Here is a 21,656-nt window from a genome sequence, read left to right as displayed (position 1 = left end):
AATGTGCTCCGTTACTCGAGTCCTCTGGACAGCTTTAAGACCTATGCATGAGGAGGATGTTTTGTTCAAGGGGTCAGAGTAAATGCAGTCCAAAGCAAGATGACTAAACCACGTGTAAATACAGAGAAAGGGTCATCTGCACCACTTGCATTTAGGTCAGCCTGCTGATCTACCTTCACTGAGACGAATTACTGCCTGAAATAAAAAAGCTCCTATCTCAGAGCCTGAATAGAGACTAAATAGTGGAACGCGACCATGAGTCACAGAAAACTTGAAAATTATTATTAGGGAGAAATGACATGCAAAAAAACAGCATAAAAGATACATGGATACTGAACTCATTACTCTGTGAAAACAGTTAAACATAGTGGCAAAGTCTTTAGGCTCCAGCGAATTAGAACCCATCAGTGTCCAGAAGTCATATATTAAGTTGAAAATACTTACAAACTAGGAAGACAAAAACACACAAAATCAATATTTTGTATAGTGTTTAAGAAAATGCAAATGAAGGAGGAAATTCAAATGTCTATGTAAAGGATATGTTTATTAATCTACCCAAAAGTCATATTTATAGATTTTGTCAGGACTATTTTCTAAAGAAAGTTATTTAATATACATTTAGTGAAATGAGGGGAGAGTGGAGAAGGGAAGAAGAGTGGAAGTTAGAGTGGGTAGCTACTATTGCACTGGCAAATTCAGAGCTTCTAGAAAGTCCTTGATAAATCTAAGATTCATGAACTGTGATTTTACATAAGCTCTGTTTTCATGTTTTAAATATCTCAAAATGTCTATATGTAGGAGATGCTGCTGCTGCTGCTAAGGAATAAACACATCCCCCATAGCACTTCACAGCAGAACTGCAGCAGGGATAAATATGCTCTGAAAGGCTTTGATTGGGAAAAAAGCAGCAACCATTATTTTTGCCTCTTGCGAAATATGTTAATGAACCCGAAGCCCCTGGGCCCCTGATGTTATTCCTTAGCTCTCAAATCAGATATTTTACAAGTCATACACCAATCAGCGTGATCTGAAGCTTGTGCAGAAACCAAGATGTGAACTGAAAAGTCATAGGACCGTGAGCACCTGTTGACTTGAGGGCTGGTTTAACTTTGCAGGATCTGAGCGCAAGAGCAGCATCTGGCAGCTTTCCTGCCTCACTCTCACCAGCTACAGTATTGTTTCAGCACATAATCCTCGGCTGGGGCTCGTGAAGCTGTTCGAGCACTCATCAATGGCAACATCCATAGAATTTCTTGAGGGCCACCCTAGCAAACTATTGCCTGGTGTGTCACACAGCTCGTCCCCTCCAGGCAGGGTAGGGGCTGACAGGGACTCAGCTGGAGCTAACAGGGCACATGGGCTCGCTATTCTTCCCCCAAAGTGACATCTCCCTCTGCAGCTGGTCCCTCCGGCTGAGCCCAGCCATGCGGGGTTTGTGACCTTCCCTTCTCTCCGGGACCACCGCTCTCCAGGTGGGAAAAGCAGAGATTGTCAAGCAGAGACGTGCGATGAGCTCTATTTTTACTCTGGTAACCCTCACTAAAAGGAAAAAAAAACTGGTGCCATTGCTTTTCATCATTTTTGCTCTGCAAAACCCTTCGACATCCACAAATCCCCGCAGGTTAACAAAAGAAGCGGTGGAATTACTCCCCCTGGGCTCAGCCTACAACTCAAAGAGCTACAGTTTCAAGTGAGTAAAGAAATACAATGTAGCCTCATATGACACACATTGTGATTTTAAACAAAAACGAACCTAGTTTAGATGCATCACAGCGGAATAAGGGGCCTGGAGTGGTCCTTACAAAAAGAAAAAAAGACAAAGCAAGACAAAAAAGACAGTTTTCTAGTAAATCCAAGATAGTATATTTCTGTGCTCATCCACACCATAGCAGCATTTCCAGCATACTGAACTTGTACCAATACAGGCACAAAGAGAAGGCCAGGTAAAGAAAAGCACAGCAAGCACCAGTTTTATTTTAGGGGCTGTAGGAAGTGTCATGCCTCATGTAGGAGGCTGCTTTCACATTATGGCCATGAAGGGTGCAAAGAGAAAAGGGGCGTGTGTTGTGACTAAAACACTGCTGCTGTTTCTGCTAGCACATTTATTTAATTAACACAGTCTAAATTAAAGTTTGCCTGAGACAAAGAAGAAACACGTCTAATTGCTAAAATTTGGGCCCTCTTCCTTAAGATTCCTCACCCTTCAGAGGGCTCTACACCACAAATGGCTTCTTTCCAAGTTTCCCAAGGACTCACATAGTGAATGACACTTCTCCATGTGCTGGACACATTAAAGTAAACTTGAAAATCAACCACTTGTGTGGGCAGTATTTTGCTACTACTGACAGTACTAACTAGCAATAACTAAAACTTTATCTACTACCAGCAGTTACCTGAAGAGTCAGGCACCATGACAAAATTTCTCTTTTTAGACATCAACAACTAAGTGATATCTTTTAAATGCTGCTGTAGTATTACAGTCTACCCCCACGGGTAGCTGAAATCAGGTCATGCAAGGAATACATGAAACTGAAATCAATGATGAAATTTCACAAAGGTAGTAGAAGAGACGCTTCTCATTGTAAGCATTTCTCCTCATGCACTTCACCTACGGGCTTAGCCTTGCAGCTAGTTAGCTATGGCTAGAGCCAAATTCTTATCTAGAGTAATGTCCTGGAAATACGTAAGGTGGAAACTTGATACCAAGTTAAAATCCGGCTCATGGTATAAGAAGTCTGAGGTGTTTGCAGAAGCAGCAGCTTGCTCTGCATTCTGGGAGACTTTCTAGTACTTAGTATGTAGAAACAAAAACAAATTATTGCATTTGTTTTGTTTTGTTTTTTCCTTTCTGGCAACACTTTAATCTCCAGTAATCTTTAGCACTAAGTCTGTGTGTGTGCGTGTCTGTGTGTGTATCTTCTATAACCTGTTACAGACACAAGAAAGATACATGAAAGACCTTCCCACCTGAAAGTTAAAATTCCCAGAAAAAGACTTTATTATGTACACTTAGGGCTGCACTCCAGCTGCAGGGAGGGATAAGGAGGAGTGAAAACCACAAAATTTGGCTTGTGGCCATGCTCAGGAAATTAGCAGTTTCTTCTGGGATTTATCTAATCATTTGTCTATTTACAGTTGACAGCATCCCTGTTATCCCTTAGCCCCCTCTGGAGAAACACAGCTCACTCCAATGCCAACCAAGAGAACTGCATTGTAAAAAACACACGAAACAAACCCACAAGTAAACAACTCAGACAGTGATGTGGTTTTAATTTGCAGACTTTTTGATAGGTTTTTCTAGGAAAGGCAAATGAAGTTTGGGAATTCTCCTGGTAATTTTTGCACCACTGGGCTGTTTCCAACCATTTTGAGAGAGGAGCAGAACTAAGACTTCACACACCCAGGTGGCCAAGCAAAGCAGACAACACACTCATTTTCCCTCAGAAGAGGCAATAGTGTTAGTTCATTTCCAGGCACCAGGACATGCCCACCGAGGAAACCAGTCTGTATTATCCTACCAGATAGACACAGAAATACTTTTAGCATGACAAAGTCGCAATCTGAATCAAAAACAGTATTAGGACACAATTGCTGTAGATGATGAAGACATCAAGGTAAAAGACTTGAAGACATTGCACAGGGTGAAAAAGTTGGAATGAAGCAGAATTAAGTTATTCGCCTAAGACTTCCATTGTCAACTAGGTCCCACGATCACAGGGTTCCTCAGGTGGGACACAGTAACAGGGGTCTGTCCTAGACAATTCAGACACACTCTTTGTTTTTCAGTTTCCCAAAGTAAAAATCATTTTCAGTATAAAGAGAGCTTGACACACTTTGTAATGTGTTTAAGTATAAAGTACTCATATACTTGTGCAAATCCTGTAATGCAAGGAGATGCTCCTGGACTTCATGACTTCTAGTGGCAGTGCCAGTTAGCTACTCCTTAAGCAAACCCATTATCAATTCTGATTTCATCACATCTCCTCTTGCTTCTAGGCTGTCAAATAAAACATAAGCTTGTGATAAAGGTTCTCTGTGCTGCTTGTCTTTTTATAGACTATTACATTTCCCTACCACACTCGAGTTTCCCATCCAATGAATGCTATAAAAGCTTTGCTATGAGCCAATAATTTTTATTGGTCTGGTTTTGTATTATCCTTTTCTAGATGACCAGCAGTGCCCACAGTATTTTAGATACACCCACTGACCTGTGTAATAGCTACAGTTCTATAAAATATTGAAAATATTGCCAGATTTTCTTTGTGTCTGTTCACTTCCCACTGTAATCTAACAATTTTTGCAGATTTTAATTTCTCCTTCTCTCATGATGCTCCCGAGTTAACACACCACACTTAAACAGAAGAGTGCATACTTTTTCCCTCCAAGTACATAAGATTTTGAATGTAAAGATTTATTTACCGTCCTCTGCCTTCCTTTTTCACACATTCCTCAGGGGTTAACTTTGTGATTAAGTGCTGTCTGATCTTTGCTAGACTTGACTTAAGCTAGAAAAACTTAATGTCATCTGAGAATTTTGCTGTATCATTGCTCGTTCCTTTTTCCAGTTCACTAAGCAGCACCAGACCCAGCAAAGAACCTTGCAGCACCCCTGCTGTTATCCTTTTGCTATGCTGAATATTGTTTTTTGTACCTTAGCCAAAACCCTTTAACGAGCCTAGCCTGTATCTTTATCACCCTTATTTCCCAAGGTTATACACAAAACTCCAGTTCCTATTCGAGTAAGGATCCTAGATTTACATGGATTTTCATGGTTATTCTGCTTGACAACAGAGTGTTCCCAATAACAGGGAACAAAGATTGTGTTCACCAGAGACGGAGTCAAACAGTGGCTGTGGTTACAGGATTATCTGTTTATCTTATTTATAGATCTTTATGGATGTAGCTCCTTTGCTCTGCCAAAAGATCAGATTGTAAGTACAAGTCCAACTAAAGGTTCCAACAGGTCAACCCAGCTCAGAGCTCGCCTGAATTTAACTTCCCTGTTTCTCCGAGGATGGATTCATACTGATGAACTTTTCAGTTCATTGAAGGATGCAATGCCACTTTTATTCTTGCTGCTCTTGTTGTCCTATTAGTACTTTCCAGTGATAAAGTAGCACAATAAGCACAGCACTTAATGCTGCCATCCTTTCCACATCAAATGAGGGAACCTGTTCCTTGGCTTTTCCTAAAAGGGCGATACTGAGGAAAACAGTTCCTGGAAAGCAAAGTCCTGCTAACCAGTGGAGCGTTTGCGGTGCTTTAGAAAGAGTCGGGGTTTGCTGAGCTACCACCACGTCAACCAAACGCAACATTGCCACGGTACACGTTGCATCGGACTGACGTTCATCCAGCGCCCACAGACCGGGCTTTGCAGGGAGCCGCGATCATACGCTTAAGTCCCTTAACTATCCTTAAGCCGTGCCGCGGTCTCGCTTCGTGGGGGCTGGGGAGGAGGGGGCCGAGGCGCACGGCTGGTTCTCCCTGCCCCTATTTCTCTCCTGCGGGTAAAATTTGGCATTTGGTCCAGCGGGGGCGGGGGGGTCCCACGGAAGGTAACTCCAGGCAGCGCGAATCTACTTCCCCCCCTTCCAAGCGCTGTCCCCACATTCCCGGGCAGGGGGGGGCCGCGCTTCTCCCGCTGCCGCCCCCTGCCCTTCCCTTCCCCGCCGAGGCCGGGCTCCGCGGGCGATGCTCACCTTGAGGTACTCGTTCTCCGAGCGCAGCTCCTCCACCTCCCGCTGCAGCTCCTCCGGGGGCGCCGGCGGCGGCTCCCCGCGGCTCGGGGCTCGCCCCCCGCCCGTGGCCGCAGGTAGCGCATCCCCGCGGGAGCCGAGGGCCGGCGGAGCTCCGCGCCCGGGGCCGGGCCCATGGCCGGAGCGGGGCGGCTCGGCGGCGGGATGAGCGGCGGGATGAGCTGCGGGATGAGCGGCGGGATGAGCGGCAGGAGGCTCCCGCTCGCGGTCGCTGGAGCCGGTGCCGGACTCGGCGTCGCTGCTGGCGGCCGGGGCCAGGCGCTGCTCGTCGGAGAGCGGCTCGGAGGGGCAGTCGGAGAGGTCGGAGCTGCTGTCCGTGTGGCCGACGCGTGCCGGCGCCGCCGCCGCATGGCCGCTGCCCGTCGCGGCTCCCCGCTTCGCCTTCCTGCCCTTGCCGGGCGGCGGGGCCGCCTCCCCGCCGGGCTGCCGCCCCGCGCCCCGGCCGCCGGGCCCCGGCTCCGGACCGCGGGCTGCCCGCTTGGCGCAGGGGGCGGCCTTGGCGCCCGCCCTGCCGACGGCGGTGACGGCGGCGGCGGCCGCCTTGGCCCCCGGGGCGGCGGGGCGGGGGGAGAGGCGGCCCGGCGCCGCCAGGAGCCCCGCGGAGGGCTGGTGGACGCCCGGGTGCGGCGACGAGGGCGCCCGGGCGGGGAGGCCGGGGGACTTGGGGGGCGCGGGCGGAGGCTGGGCGGCGGCGCGGGAGTGCAGGTCCTTGAGGAAAGGTCTGGCGGGCGACGGGGCGCGGTGCAGCCGCTTCTTCTCGGCGTGAGGGTGGTGGTGACCGGGTGAAGGCGGCGGCGGCCCCAGCGCGGCGCCGGGCCCCCGGCCGGGGGCGTTCGGCGCCCCCAGGGGCCGGGCGGGGGGCGGCGGGGCGGCAGCGGCGGCCGCGGGGGCGCCCGGCGGCGGCAGGAGCGGCGGTCCCCGCGGGGCGCGGCGACAGGACGGGCAGCCTCCTCCAGCCTCCCTGCTCGCTCTCTCATCACTTCTGTTTCTCCCAGCCACAGCCCTCACACTTTTCTTTCTAGATCCCCCCCTTCCTGCCCCCCCACCCCCACCTTCTCCTCCTCCTCCTCGCCGCTCTCTCCTGAGCACTGATTTGTTTGAATAAATCGAGCCCAAATCCTCCGGTGGCAGCCGTCTCCTCCTTCTTCTCCTCCTCCTCCTCCTCCTCCTCCTCCTCCTTCTTCTTCCCCTCCCGCTTCCCTCTACGCCTGGCTCAGCTTGATGCTGCTCAAGTTGTGATGCAGCCCAAAAATCCTATCCTTTTCCCCTCGATCCGAGGCAAAGGCTTGTTTTCCCGGCTGCCTTCGCCTCCGCTTACAAGCCCCCCGCTCAGCCCACCGGCGCCGCTAACCCCATCACTGCCCCGGCTCCGGCTCCAGCTCCGGCTCCAGCCGCCGCCTCCGCCCGGCTCCTGAAATAGCCCCGCGGCTGCCGGGGCCGCTCCGACTCGGCGCTGCCCGCCCGTGCGCAGGATCCGCCCCCTCTGTCAACCAGCCAGGCTGCTCTCCTCAAGCCCGGCAAACTACTTTCCTCGCACGCTTTATTATAGGGACGCCTCTGCCAGCCTCTTCCTATCAGAAAGCCTCATTTAGAGAGAAATTTTGATTTCCTAGTCATGAGCTATATAGCGTTGACAGTTTTGGTTGTTTTGGTTTGTTTTTTTTTCCCGGAGCTAAGACTTCATGGAAACGCTCTCTCCAGGGACTGGCAGCAGCAAAACAACAGCCACCGCATTATCTCCCTGCTCAAGGCAGATGCAGGTTCACCTAGAGGCAGAGCCGAGTATCCGAGAATATCAGCAAGTTCCTGGCTCTGGCTGAGCTACAAAAGACATGGACCCGTCCTTTTGGAGCACGGGGATATGAAATTGCAGCCCTTACATTAGCAAAGCACCGGAGAGTAAACGAAAGGAAGGAGAGGCTCAGGCGTGGGAAAGAGGCACAGCCTCAATGGGGAGACCAGAGCAGCTCCAGCCGGGATGTTTCCGATTCCTCCGCTGGGGCACAGCGGACCCTGGAGTAGCCGCGGTGGCTGCCTTATCTGTCAGACGAAAGTGGCAAATGCGTGCTTAGCTTCTGAAGTCCTTGGGAGGCTCGGATCATCCACGTCCGGACGTCAGGGACTGCAGCGTGCTCGGGGGAAGACAGCCCCAGACGTTTTGGGGAGGGTGGGAGGGCAGGCAGCATCATGCGGCTCTCCAAGTCCCCCGCTCCGCTCATCTGGGCTCAAGGCATTACCCCGAAAGGTAAAAGCCCCAAGGTCTGCTGGAGCCTGAGGGCACCGGGCACCACGGGGCGTGTGGCCAAGGCGAGACCGGGCAGCTGTTTCTGGCAGTGCCAAACCGGGGCCGGGGCCAGGCCACGTTGCCCGGGAAAGAGCCAGGACGGCTCGGGCATCCCCGGGTCCTTTTCTCCTGGTAAAAGAGGGGAACACTGATTTATCCTGCTGAATAGGGCTGCCGCATGAGTATGCAACAGGTAGTCCTTACTTCGTAAAGGCTGGAAAGGTGAAAAAAACATTACATTCAAATCAGAGCTTATTTACAGGTCTCCAGGAATTGTGAGCAGCTCCCCGGGCAGCCGGCGTGGGCAGCCCCAGCCGGGAGAGCGGTGATGGGCGGGATGTCGGCGGGCCCGGGGGCCAGGGCGGTCCAGCCCCGGGGACCTCCAAGCCAGGGCTTGGAGCGGCAGCGGAGGGAGAGGACGTGGCCAGGTCCCTCCCCTAGACCTCCTCGACAGGGCAGCGTGGTCCTTCCGTGAGCGGGCAGGCGATGAAAGAAAGCTCTGCTCCAGGGCACCCAGCGGTGATGCTATGCTGTCTTGGGTGGTTTTCTTTTAATCTCTTGAAAATTCCAGTTCTATTAGTGCTCTTTATTTTCCACCCGTTGGCCTCGCTGCCAATACAGCTGTGTTCCCGCATCCAAATGTGCCTTCCAGGTCACACGGCAAAGTACCCCTTGTGGCACAGATCGCACTGGCTGCGGCCGGTATGTACATCTCTGCTAGAGCTACCGGCAGGACTTCGTTGGGCCAAGCCCTTAAAAAATTTATAGAAAACACTTTGAAGAGAGTCAAACACAACTAACCCACTCGCAGGTGTAAGTCCCCTTATTCTCCCTCCGTGTAAAACATTAGTAATTTACTTGTTTGGGTGAGACAAGTGTATAGAAGCAATATGAAGTGACTCAGTTGATCTAGAAAAATGGCTTATAAAATATAAACTACTGTTACATTTCAACAACATAGCATTTCTATCAGGCCATCACATAATATCAGTGTTCCGTACAGGGCTGCTGTGCTGCTAGTTATGTTTTTAAATTATTATTTTAAAATTTTTTTGTCAGTTCAAGGAATTCTTCTTAATGGGAATGTGAAAGAGAGTGAAAGAGATGGCAAATGCTGTATTTTATAATGAGAAAGAGTAATTATTATGGAAACAATATTATAGATCTTGCCCTAAATGGGAGATATCAGAAAGGCTGTTTTGCCTACTACTATGTCACCACTCTCACTTGGTTTTGGCTGTAAATTCCAAGAATAATGGGAATTCCAGCTTCACCTACTAGATTTGTGAAGTGTTTATGCCTGTGATGAAAGGAGAACTGCTCTGTGATAATTTATGAGTGCCATGTTTTGACTTTGCCCCATGAACAGAACGGTTCAATTCAAAAGGAAAATGAAAGGAAAAGTATGGCTCAAGATAAGCCACTTTTCTACAAACAATAGCTGAGGGACACTGCCAGGCTTCTTTGCACTGGAGGGGAAAAGAATTAGGGATGTGAAGAAAGGAGCACATTCACAAAAGGCTGGGAATTGTCTGGGAGAATTAATCTGAGACACTTAAGTGCCTGACAGAGCCCAGTTTCCTGTGGTTACCTTGTAAATTTTATACTGCAAATACGTGAATAAATATATATTTTTTTTATCTTACTTATTTTTTCTCCCCCACTAAATACTTTGTTTCAACTGCTAAACGCTTTGTATTTAAGATGTCTTTTGTATTGCTGTGCATCACCAACCACAAACTCCTGCAGGCAAAGAGGACTAAAACTCATCCTGACTTCTGAGGAGGTGCCCTTGACAAATTGAGTCTCAGAATAATGAAAAAGCCCATGACAAGGCAGGGTGACCTCAGATCGGGAAGGAGACTGGAGAGTAGATACCTCTGTAAACTCTGTATCTTTGTGTTCTGTGCACCTTCTTCTCATTGAAACATACAGTAATTTTCGCTGTCTTGGGCAGCACCAGTTCAACCAGGCACTTTAATAAAGTGATTTATTAGCATTAATGCTCAAACAAAGTTGGGCTGAGGCACTGAAAACATGCTGCAGCAGAACAGGTTAGAGGGAGATGAATGATCAGTCACATCAGGATCCCTTTATGCCGTGCTGGCAGTATAAGGCATTTAATGACAAAGAAACACAGCCCCTGTAGCCCTCCCTGGGCATGTGCCTGGCTGGGTGCAGATGGTAGATTTGTGTGGTATGAGGCCAGCTGTAGGGTTTTGGCTGTGTTCCTCTGTCCTCTGCTGTGGTGCAATGCCTATTGGAGACCCCTAGAAGAATGGTGTAAACAGGCATGGCGTGAATGAGGATAAGACCCTAATATGAAAGCTAAGTACATACCACAGAAATCTCCACTGGGCTAGGCAAATGCCTGGTAAGAATTACTGGTATCATATTACTTACTTATTTATATCAAAACTTTTTTTTTTTTTCCTTTACTTAAAACTAATTATTGGTTCTTATAGGAATACACAGTCACAGACTACCACAAGCCCCCTAATTCTCCTCTCTATTCCTTTTTATTTGCTTGTAATGTCCAATTGTTTTCTCTTATCGTAAATTAGTCATGCACTCCCTCCTGGTGGAATGGTTTCTTATATGCTTGTGTAGCTCTTAACATAATAGGACATCTGGGTGTTGGTTGAATAGTACAAATAATCAGACACAACACTTTTACAACATGTTTATTTTGGCAATGCTGATATCCTTTGTCTGATTAATGCTGACATTTGATAACTGAGCTGTATTTGCACAAATAATTATGAAAAGTAGATGCTAAGCCTGACTGTTTAGATTAGCTATCACACATTTTACAAAGCATAAGACAGTTTTTGGCAGTGCAGGAGTGCCTAAATTCTTTTTTTTGGGTTGGGGCACGAGAGAGTTTACAATTACTTAGTGAAGATGTGAAGAGGCTCAATCTAAATGTAAATTTCCCCCCTTAGCCAGCCCATCTTACAGTAGCCTTAGTCTAAGCTGTTATTTTCTCCTATTTCAAATCCCTATTTGGGATCTTCTTCAATGACACCATAAGAGCAGCCAACTTATAATGGCCAGGCTCAGAGTTATGAGGGAACACTGATGTTTACAGAGCTAAATCAAAATAGTAAATGAAGACACAAATGCATCCATACAGGCCATACGTATGGATAACCCAGCATAAGTCTGGTTGAGTCTATCATTATTCCCCCTTTTTTATGTTGCAGATCATGAGCTGTAATTTCTTTGTGGCCACATTGTGCTCTGTGATTATACCATCCCAGAGGAATCCTAATCAGGGCCAGCAGGTGTTACAGTGACATGTTAACAACAGAAATGAGGCGTAGCTTCAACAGAAAAATGTGTGACATTTACAAGTTCACAAATCCACAAATCTTTTTTTTTTTTTCCCAAGCTCTCCCTCTACTGCTTTCTCTCCCTGAGGGATTCAAAGCCCTAAAGACCTTTTTTAAAGCTTTACTCCTGGTCCCAGGAGTTATATCTAGATTGTCACTTCTTGCTCTTTATTTGTACAAAACCTGATTATTAAAGGTCTCAGTTCTTCACCAGAGCTTCTGTCCTACAGTAATGATATTACTAATTGCCATAACTCAATCAGGGAATGGAAATAATTGTATGACTAGCTCCTGTAAGGGACTTTTGCAGTAGAAGAGAAGAGCACAAGATGTCAGGCACATTCATCCAAAACTGTGACCCCCCAAAACCCATTCAGCCAGCTGCACAGTCTCCAAACTCCATTAGTAAACTTAATTTTGGCCATAAAACTCCATGGATGACCAGAGCTTTTTCCTTGTCCATGCCTGCTCGTTTGGAGCCAGCAACGGAGCCCCTGGGCATTGTGCACTTATCACCAATGCTTTCTAAAGGGATTTTTGGGGTCCACACAAAACACAGAAGCAATCAGCTTTGATAAGAGAACAGTGGCCCCTCACCTTTTGCAGAGGTGGCCATGTGTCAGGGCAGCAAGTCAGAAGTCTGACTTTGAAGCTTCCTCAGACTGCAGAGATTAAAGACCAAACCCTTAAATACTAAGGGGCTGATGGGGCTCGCTGACTGCTGTCAGTAATTCCTGCTGATGCTGAGCCTTGAGTGCGTGTGTGTGTGTGTGTGTGTGTGTGTGTGTGAGAGAGAAACCTCGTGGGATCAGGCTCAGGTTGGGAAGCAAACTTGGCTGTTGCATCCTTGCTGGGGAGGAGCTTGTGCCTCCCTCTGCAAGCAGCAGATGGTTCCCATAGGTGAAGCCATCCTTACTCTTCCCAAACCTGCAGCCACCTCCTCTCCCAGTTCTCCAGCTTTGGGTTAGTCACTGCTACCCGGGCTGAAATCTACAACCCTGTTAGAGGTGGGTGTTCCCAAGTGTGCACTGCTCCTCTTTCAATATCCAAGGAAATGTCAAAGAACCAGAATGTAAAGTCCTTTATGTTCAGCACCACAAAGGCAGAGTTTTTCCAGTCTGATGCCTGCTCGAGAGTCACAAAAGCTCATGCTGAGGACTGACTTGGTCTTTTACCACAGTCCCATCTCTGCAGAGTACAGCCAGCTGTCATTTCCAGTGGGAAAATAACCTCCAAAATGATATATCATGCTATTGTACCAAGGAGCACATACCCTGCTTTTAGAGTTATTGCCTCTTTTAGAACTGAACAAAGAAAGTGTGGTTTCCAATACTAATAAATGTGTACTTTTTCTCCTCACAAACTACCTGTGATGTCAATAAACACCCACATGCACACTTAAAAATGTATCATCTGCTTTCCGTTGTAGGCACAAGTTGTTGGGATCTGCTATTGTCTGCACCACACCACTGTGTGCCACTCATTTTCCAGCTGCCTAACTTCCAAAGGATCACTTATGTTTGATGAGATGCAACAGGGAGAGACCAAATAAGTCAAGAATCATTGAGACTCAAAGGCTGTCTCTAATTATAGGCACCAGAAGAGGAACAGCCCATTTTGGGTCTTCCTCCATAGACAGTGTGGAGCTGGCACAGAAAGGTAGCATTAATTTATCAGGTCTTCAATGAGAAAAAGAAAGATGGGTCATATACTTGTTACTTACTGAAGATGGATGACATTCACAGTTCCTGGTTGCTGAAATTGACATGCATTACTGGATACACTGTTTGTAAGATACAGTTTGATAGAATCTCAACACCAGAAATATTTCACAGAATTATGAGACATTTTAAAAGCTGAGGAGCCAGACTAATAAGATGCCTGTTGGTTGGCAGTGTGATTAGTTTGGATATCCTGCAAGGAAAGTGTCACCTTACACTGAGCAAAATATCAGTCTTAGAATATTACAAATTATCCATTTCTGATGGTACAGTCGGCTGAAGAAAGCTACAGAAAATATAATTCTGCACACACATACCCCTCTGATAAGTAACCAATATCCCAATATAGCAAAGATTCAGTAGGATTAACATCCTAGATATATCTGTGCCAAATTTAGCAATTAGAGTCAGTATTTTTCCACAGTGCTTCATTCCCACTGTATTATTTCCTCCTACCCTTAGCACCTCTTCAACAATTTTTTTCTGACCATGACTAAGGAGGCTGTTCCCAGAAGAATCTAACCCCCAAATTTTCATTCATTCACACTTCAATTCCTCCTAAGATGTATGGGCAAACATACTGTATTTTTTGTTTTACCCATTTTCAGTAATTTATATAAATCTGCCTCCATTTTATCCCAAACCTTTATGACCTCTGACTTTAGTGCCAGTTCCCTTCAAAGCTGTAGCCATTTTTGATTTAAGACTGTTTTTTGAGACAGCTGATCCTTAGTTTTTTTCCCGCCTCTGAAAATCCCAAACAATTGCTTCTTACAAATACTCTGACTGTGAGGGTTTAGGAGTTCCTTTGTCCTCAGTGCATCTGCTGTTCTGTTAGGGCTCAGAAAAGCTGATTGCCAAAGTCTGCTTCACAATTCCTTTGTGAAGGAATGCGTTTCCACATGGAGCTTCCTCTCCAACGCTCCCATCCAAATCTGGGGCATGTCATTGCTTTCCCCATGAGACACACAAACTCTCAGTTATGAAGCACCTTTGAAGCAAGCACAGATAGCTCCTGCAGTTCAAACTCAGCTGAGAAGGCTCTGCAATGAGTTGAGGAATCAGTGATTTTTAAGGAACATGCAAACAGTGTTTAAGGAACAAAATTAAAGGCTCACAAGTAGCAGAGCCAATGAGCAGGAATGCATTATCCTGACATAAAGAGAAGTATAAGCAGGTAAGAATGATTTCCATTCACTGGAGGAATGTTTGGAAGACAGACCATTGATTGTGGGAAACGTGGAAGAATACAACACCTGCGATCTCAGCACAATATAACTCACCAAGAATGGTATTAGGGGTATGTTCAGGGTTCTATGTTTTTTCAATATATATGTCATTGACTATAATTTTTGAATTTGGCTAGCAAGTCCCATTCAGAAGTCAAAGAAGCAGCTTTGCTTACTTTCTTGTTTTGTAGGGTATTACAGTTGGTTTCTTATCAGTATCAGAATGGAGAATGGTGTTTCCCTTCACCTGTAACAGCAGGTTCAACAATAAAGATGTTCACTAAATCAGGGAGTTTATATTCATTGAAAATATTTTCAAAACAGCAGACACTTGTAGCACATCCAAGAGGTGTCCTTAGCACTGAATTATTAGAATTTCAAAAAAGGCATAAAACTTTGACATGATGTATATTTAAAACACTTTAGGGGCTTTCTTTTTTGAGGTTAGATGAAAGCAATTCTTTATATCATTTAGTATCAGAAATACTGGTTTTATAAAGATAAGATACAATCTGACAACTAATTGATTTACTTCAATTCAGGTTGTAGAGTCAAGCCCTTTAATGGTGTTGAAGTGTCTTGACAGGGCAGGAAAAACAAGGAAGAAGAAAAGTTTTCTAGTTACCATACCTTGTAAGAAAGCTTAGAGTCTGTACTCCAGTTTCTGAGGGAAGAAATACCTTTTTGTCAACTTCTTGCCTGGAAATGGAATTACAGCTCTGCTAATCTTTATGCAAAATTTTGAAGTGACAGCATGGTGCTAGCACTGACTGGCGTTGTGATGTTAAATGTATCTAAATGCCTCACCTGTGCAATAATTAGTCCAATAGTCATATGAAGATCTTTTCACATTAAAGAGAAGATAACCCAAAACCTCAGTTTATTGGATATGTGTCTTGGTCTGGGAGTGATTACAAGTTCACACTCCTGCTGCTTACATTGATGCTGCAACTTCCTAAATTATTTTTATCCCGATCCTTGTTAAGAACAGGCACCTGTTGGAGGGATGCCACAGCAGTGGGTATCCCAGGAGTGTTGCTCACATCTGACCCCAGCCCTTCAGCCCTGTGCTGAGAGGAGACAGGCCCTGGGTTTGGTTTTCCACCCTTTCTCCCATCTGTGCTGCTGTGGGCTTGGCTCTCTGTCCCAAGGACTTGTGTTCTCCATCCCCAGGGAGGGGCTGCTGAGCTGCTTGGTTTGCTTATCTCCAGGTAGCTGGGCCATAGGAATGGTCCAGGAGTGCAGGCTAGAGTGTGGGCTGGAGCTCTGCTCAGGCTACCTCTGCTGCTTGTTTCCCTGGAGAAAGCTAAATCCACTGACTGTGGCAGCACAGCTTGTGACTGCTTGGGTAAGACTAGATTAAACCCAGAGGAAAAAAAGAGTAGGAAGATATGCCTTCCAAAAGGGGATGTCAGCACAGAAGTGGAATCACAAACCAGCTGCCGCTCTGTGTGAGTGCAGAAGATGATTCAGCACTGGATGCAACACAGACATTAATTAAAAATAATAAGATTAAGCCATTGAGGCTTCCATAGAAATCTAACCGTTTTCTAAACATCAAGACCTTATGAAATGCATAATAAACCATTTATTTCAAAATTTTCTGAAGAGTTTTGATAAAAACTGATTTTGGAGGTTCTTGACAATTCATCTTGTAACAAGCTAACAATTTGCTGCAATGTGGAAAGTATGTAGGGATAACTGGAAAAAATGGAAAGCTGTTAATTGTTGAACTTATCAAGGAATATCACAATACAATTGCAATTTTCAACTTGTTCATTAGCAGTTTAGAAAATAAAGGGAATATCTTCATTCACCATATTTGCTCATAGCAAAAGGCTATTCTAGTGGCTCAAGACTGTGACAGATTCTAGGAAAACCTTAATGAAATTACATAATAGACAATTTTGTGGTAAACTAAATTTAGATCCATGAAAGACTGGGAACTAGAGATGAGCAAATAATTCTTTCTAAAATGCATTCAGCATATAGAGCTTTTGCATGTGTTTGAGAAATGCTGAAGACATTTATGTGAATATGATGAAGAGAGGTTTCTGAAAGTTTAGAATTAGCTGAATTGAGTGACGTGGAAAAGAAATTTACAATAGAGTGGAAAATGTAACAGTAAGACACAGAACATGGATAAGCCTTTCTTCACCAGTTTTGTAAGAGAGGGAACTCTACAGGATTTTTAAAATATAAGCAAAAACATATACTCGGCATCATAGCTTAGCAGCAATAAGGAAAGCTAAGTTAACAAATATAAAATGAAGTTTCAAATAACAACAGAAGTAAATACAGAATGGGTGAGAAAAATTGTATTTTGAAGGAAAGCTGATAGAAAAGGTCAATAGAGAAGCTCAGAGAGTTTGTAGAACCAAAATGATCAGTTGGTTATCACAGGAACAACTTCAATGTTTTCTATTTATTAGGACAGTCAATAAATATTTCTGTAGTTAAAAACATAACTTTAGTTTGCTTTGAAAAGGATTTACTCCATGGGTTAAAAGTAAGAAATGTGTTAGTCAACATTATCTGAAGCCCCAGTATTGTAGCTGTGTGTGCTGAGAACAACTCAAGAGATGAGACTGGATTAACCTTCCATCATTTGTGAAGATCTGTGCTGAGCTTCTCTTGGCACACCTTACAGATAACTAGCATCAGACTGTAAGTTACATTGCACACCCAGAATTCTGTAAATCTATCATCACACAGCAAAGTGGAAAACTTGGGGGAGGGGAGGAGACAAAAGACTGATGAGGAGAAAAAGAAAAGTAACAGACAAAATTACCTTCCAACAATTAATAAAATACTTCTAGGTCTAGGACATACTTCCCATTACAGTATATTTGGAAAACTATCCCAGTGCAGCCTGACAATGACTTGTACCTCTCACTCTTCCACTTGTTACACACCCTTTCCAAGTGGGTGAAGAATATGGAGGGTAGGGAAGAGGAAGGGACTGGTGGAGGCTTCATGAGACACTGTGGCTGTGTACAACACCTGCTGGCTGTGCCTCCCTCTAACAAATCCACCCCACAGACCTTTCTTGCAGGAGGATGTCCCTCTGTTTTCTGTGTTCAGTGGTGCAGAAGCCTCTCACCCCTCTGAGGGTGAGCAGCTTTGCTCTGAGGGGTCTCAGCATAACGTGGCAATTCATGAGGAACATGGCAGTGCAATTCCATTTCAACAACAAGTTCATGTTTGTGACACCTCTCATTTTTAATTCATGAATGCATTAATTTTGTATCATTTGCATCATAAGTAGAGCCTTTCCTGCAAAGGAACACTAAGGATTCATTATTTTTATCTTTTTTCCCCACTATTCTGCTTTGCTCTTAGTCTCCTTCTCTACATGAATCAATATTACTTTTCCCAAATAACAAGCATGTAGGATTTATTCAGGCAAAGTGCTGATATTAAAACTGGGACAATTCCCTTAAGCAATAAACAGTGAACAATAATGTAAAACATTATGGTATGGCAGCCATCACCTGAATGAAGAATACACACCTGACTCATCCATTTTTGCTGTCTGTCAACAACAATACATTTGGATGAGGCAGTGCCTCTATATGCCACAAAACAGGTTGTCTTCTTACATCTTTTGGACTAAAAATCTGTTTTCTCCACATTCCAGAGATGTTTATCTGTTTTCATAAAGCCTCTATTCTTCACTGAAGGCCAAGAAAAATGTGTAATATCTATTAAATTGGCATTGTTGCAGATAATTTTTAAGTTTATCACATTTTGCAACTTTAAAGCCCCCTTTAGTAGCTTTAATTTTGGGCTCTGTATGCCATCCTTTTTCCATTCAAGACAAGAGTTCACTGTCTCAAAGCCATGTACTATTTTAACAGACTCCTGAAGAGATGAAAAAGTTATGAATGGATCCTGTGGTTGAGATGAATACCCATTGTGCTGATGCGACTGTATGAAACACAAAAAGAGGATAAAAAGGGAGGTTCATTTTTGGCATTTAGATTCTCTTCCTTTACTACAATTTCCCTGAAGCATGTCCCTGCCTTTGTTTATCTCCATCTCCTGCTTTGTCTTCTCTTCTAACTCCTGCTCATTCAGACTATTAAAATTCCCTTTGTCCTTTGGGCCACATTACTCCTCTCTTGTTCTCCTTGTTGCCTGCAGCATAATTTTTAAGGTCTTATCCTCCCATCTTCATGGGGCTACCCGTGCTTCATGCTTTTTTCCAAGCATAAAATATAATCAGGGTACGAAAGATGCCAGAGGCTTGCAGAGTTTGAAACCATTATGTTTAAGTCTGGTAGTAGGTCAAGGCAGAGATGCAGCTGCAGAGCTGCATTTTGGGTTTTTTTTGCCTGAACTGTAGTAGAGGTGAGCTGTGTAAACTACCTGTTGAGACTTTTGTGTGATGGAAAATCACAGTGACAGTAAATATACCACCCAAAAGAGAACAGGGAAGGAGAGGGAAAAATATAACAGCTGCTCAGTGAACTCATTACTTCACTATGAGATTAAAGAAGGTGACCAGGAAGACCTAGTCATGGGTACTTGGCAGTGTTTCCCTGCCTCACCTCCTCAAGAGCAAGTAACACCCATCCACTGCAGGAACAGCAGTCACAGCCTTTCATGATAGATACAAAACATGGCTTCAATCTCTCTCTCTCTTTTTTTTTTTCCCCCAAATGACACATTTATGGTGTTTACCCCTGCAGAACTTTCAAGTATATGTTCCAATTAATATGCATATTTGAAATTTTACATTGTATTAAATGAGGAATACAACCCAAGCAAAACTATCAAATATAAGGTTAAGAATTGAAATCTCTGTTGTTAACTCAAGGCTACCACACAATAAAGAGAAAAGCCTTTTAAAGAATACCATACAATACATTACAGATCTAAGCTTTTCAAAGCAGGATATGCAGGATTAGGGCTACATTAAAATCCAAACATGATAAAAGGGAAAAACCAAATAGGCAAAACAGGACTACTTTACAGTGTTACATAAGAACTCACACAGGAAAGTAATTCAACCCCTGATTCTGTTTTGTAATGGTACCAGAAAAAAAACCCATTATTTAAAAACTTTTTTTTTTTTAATTTGCCCTTATCTGATCTGATACCATAAATATCAAAATACTTTAATCCAAACTGTATGGCTGCTGCCATCACAGTGCAGAGCTCATTTTGTTTGTGAGCCTCAGCCCTGTATTTTCTGTTTCAGCACATATCAGTTTCTCTTCAGTACCAGCTCAGCTCTGACATTTTGGGAGTTTGGGGCCACTGACACACTCGGCTTTGTGACGCTTTTCAAATAACCACAGCATTATCTACACTACGTTCTATTTTCAAGCTTGTGACAGATATTCTCAGCACTGACTCAATCTCGAAGTCCCTCGCATTTTCAGGAAAAACCGCTAAGATTACACTATCCTTTGGGACTATGCATACTGCCTACATAATATACGTCTATTTTGTAAGCAGCTTAGGGTAGGAACCGTGTATTATATAAAGTTGAGTGTATAGCTGATGCCCTTATTTAGTAATAACCCATGCTTCCACTCCTCCTGACTGCAGTGCCTGGTGGCAGACTGAGATTTGTTTGTGAGGAGATGAGTGGTAGCACAGTAACATCTACTAAAATGCACTTGTTATTCCTGCCTTTCTCACTCAAAGATGAAGACGGCAAGCAGCCAGTGGCATAACCTCCTTGGTAATTGATATGCGTAGAGGCTCCTAGATCCTACCCATGCCATTCCAACTTCTTCCTCCCCAGGAAGAAACACGGTGATGGAGATGGCAGCGTCATCCTCAGGAGGGTACCACTGCTCCTTTCCTTCCCTGTCTCCCTCACACTCTCCCCTGGGCTCTCAGAGAAATATGTTGCCTTTGAAACTCATGTGCCAGGATATTATTCAAAGATTTATGGTTCCTGATTCTCGCTACAGTCCACTTGTGCAGCTTTGTTTACTTGGCAGGGTGAGGGAGGGAGGAGGGAACTGGATTAGCCTCAAAACCCCACAACAAAAGGCAGAAAAGTGCTGCTTTAGGCATTTAATAATCTGCATTTCTAGAGAATTACTGAATATGCCGGAATTATCTCTTGAAATCTACTGTATTTTAAGAGAGTTATTCACAGCACTTAACACTTCACATCAAAACACTTGAAATCAACAGGAGTTTTGGTTCTGATCTGGTAACCACTGTCATATACCATAAAAAAAGAGCAAAACAAATGTTCTGGTTTTATTTACTTTACCTTTAGAAGCATAAACATTACACTGATAAAAAAAATCAGAACCACTGGGATCCAAGCACTGGGAAAAACGAAGGCAAACAATTCAGGTTTTTGGTCAAGTGAACAATTTTCTTCCCATTTGTAAAGACCTTTACAGCTGAGAGGGGACTACAGTATTTACCTGAACATTGTGTGGGGAGAGGATTGGAGTATTGGTTTTGGTGACTTTTTTTTTTTTTTAGGCGAGGAAGAATATTACCTGGTCTTTGCTCATGGTATTGGACAGATATCATGCAGTGGTTCAAAACGCTAATTTGCTTAATTGCATTAGTCCACTCTCCTCCTGTTATGGGAATTCAAGTTTCAATGGCAAATTCAACCTCCTAATGAGATTATGGTGCCGTTCCCAATATGAGGCTGTGGGGTGGCAAAGGAGCCATGCGTTTCCGTGGTGACTGGCTGAGTGGTTAACCCTGGTAAGATGTGGTGGAGGGGAGAATCAGCCTGAGTGACAGTACTTCATCCTTTAAACTTCAGTTCATGGCTGAGCAAAGCAGAAATAGTGCCAAGCAATGACCGTGGGGAAATTACCCTTGTTTTAATCTTTGTCTCCTCCAGCTGATGTCAGTAGAAGGGGACAAGACAAAGGACCTCAAGCTGTGGTAAAGATCATTAAAACAGAAAAATATAAAGCCATGGACATGTCTGTGCCATCTATTAAATATTAATATCAGTTGAATGCAGATATTTTTCTTTGTTATGCAGTTTGATACTACCATTATTATTATATCTTTAATCCATTTAATGTAGTTTTATTCCTTTTTTAAGCTCCTTTGTAATGAAGGTGCCTTTTAGTCAGCTCCACCAGCTAATCAGATTGCTTTCCCTTCATTACTCACATTGAGCTTTTAAAGCCTGAAGCCTAAGCTAACTGGAATATATGGTCACGATTTAAGTAATGTGGAAGAGCTGAAACTGTGCCAGAAACAGTGCACATAGCTACATTTTTATTGCCTTCATATTAAGAGCAGGTGAGATGCTCTTGAATCAGGGACTGTTTAATCAAAAACATGTCCAATTACTGTACAGGAGTATAACAGATGTGTTTATC

The 21,656-nt window shown here is 44.5% G+C and overlaps 1 protein-coding gene across 11 annotated transcripts in view; it reads right to left on the bottom strand.

Moving 5' to 3' along the window:
• Positions 1–21,656, bottom strand: part of MTCL1 (microtubule crosslinking factor 1) — a 120,771-nt gene that overhangs the window by 98,651 nt on the left and 464 nt on the right. For 5 of the 11 annotated variants that reach the window (XM_088065387.1, XM_088065412.1, XM_088065422.1 and 2 more), the window contains exon 1: positions 5,700–5,854. The exons of 1 other annotated variant lie outside the window; for it this stretch is intronic. The gene's annotated coding sequence lies outside the window, so the exon portion shown is untranslated. Of the gene's footprint in view, positions 1–5,699; positions 5,855–21,656 lie in introns of those variants that run through there. 5 more of the 11 variants (XM_088065415.1, XM_088065401.1, XM_088065404.1 and 2 more) reach the window with 1 other exon arrangement.

This window comes from Pseudopodoces humilis, chromosome 1 (assembly GCF_049639895.1).
Source record: "Pseudopodoces humilis isolate 2021_Gansu_Grassland_sample_001 chromosome 1, ASM4963989v1, whole genome shotgun sequence".
Classification (NCBI taxonomy): Eukaryota; Metazoa; Chordata; class Aves; order Passeriformes; family Paridae; genus Pseudopodoces; species Pseudopodoces humilis.
Note: the sequence above shows the minus strand (reverse complement) of the source record. Positions and strands in the feature narration are given on the sequence as shown.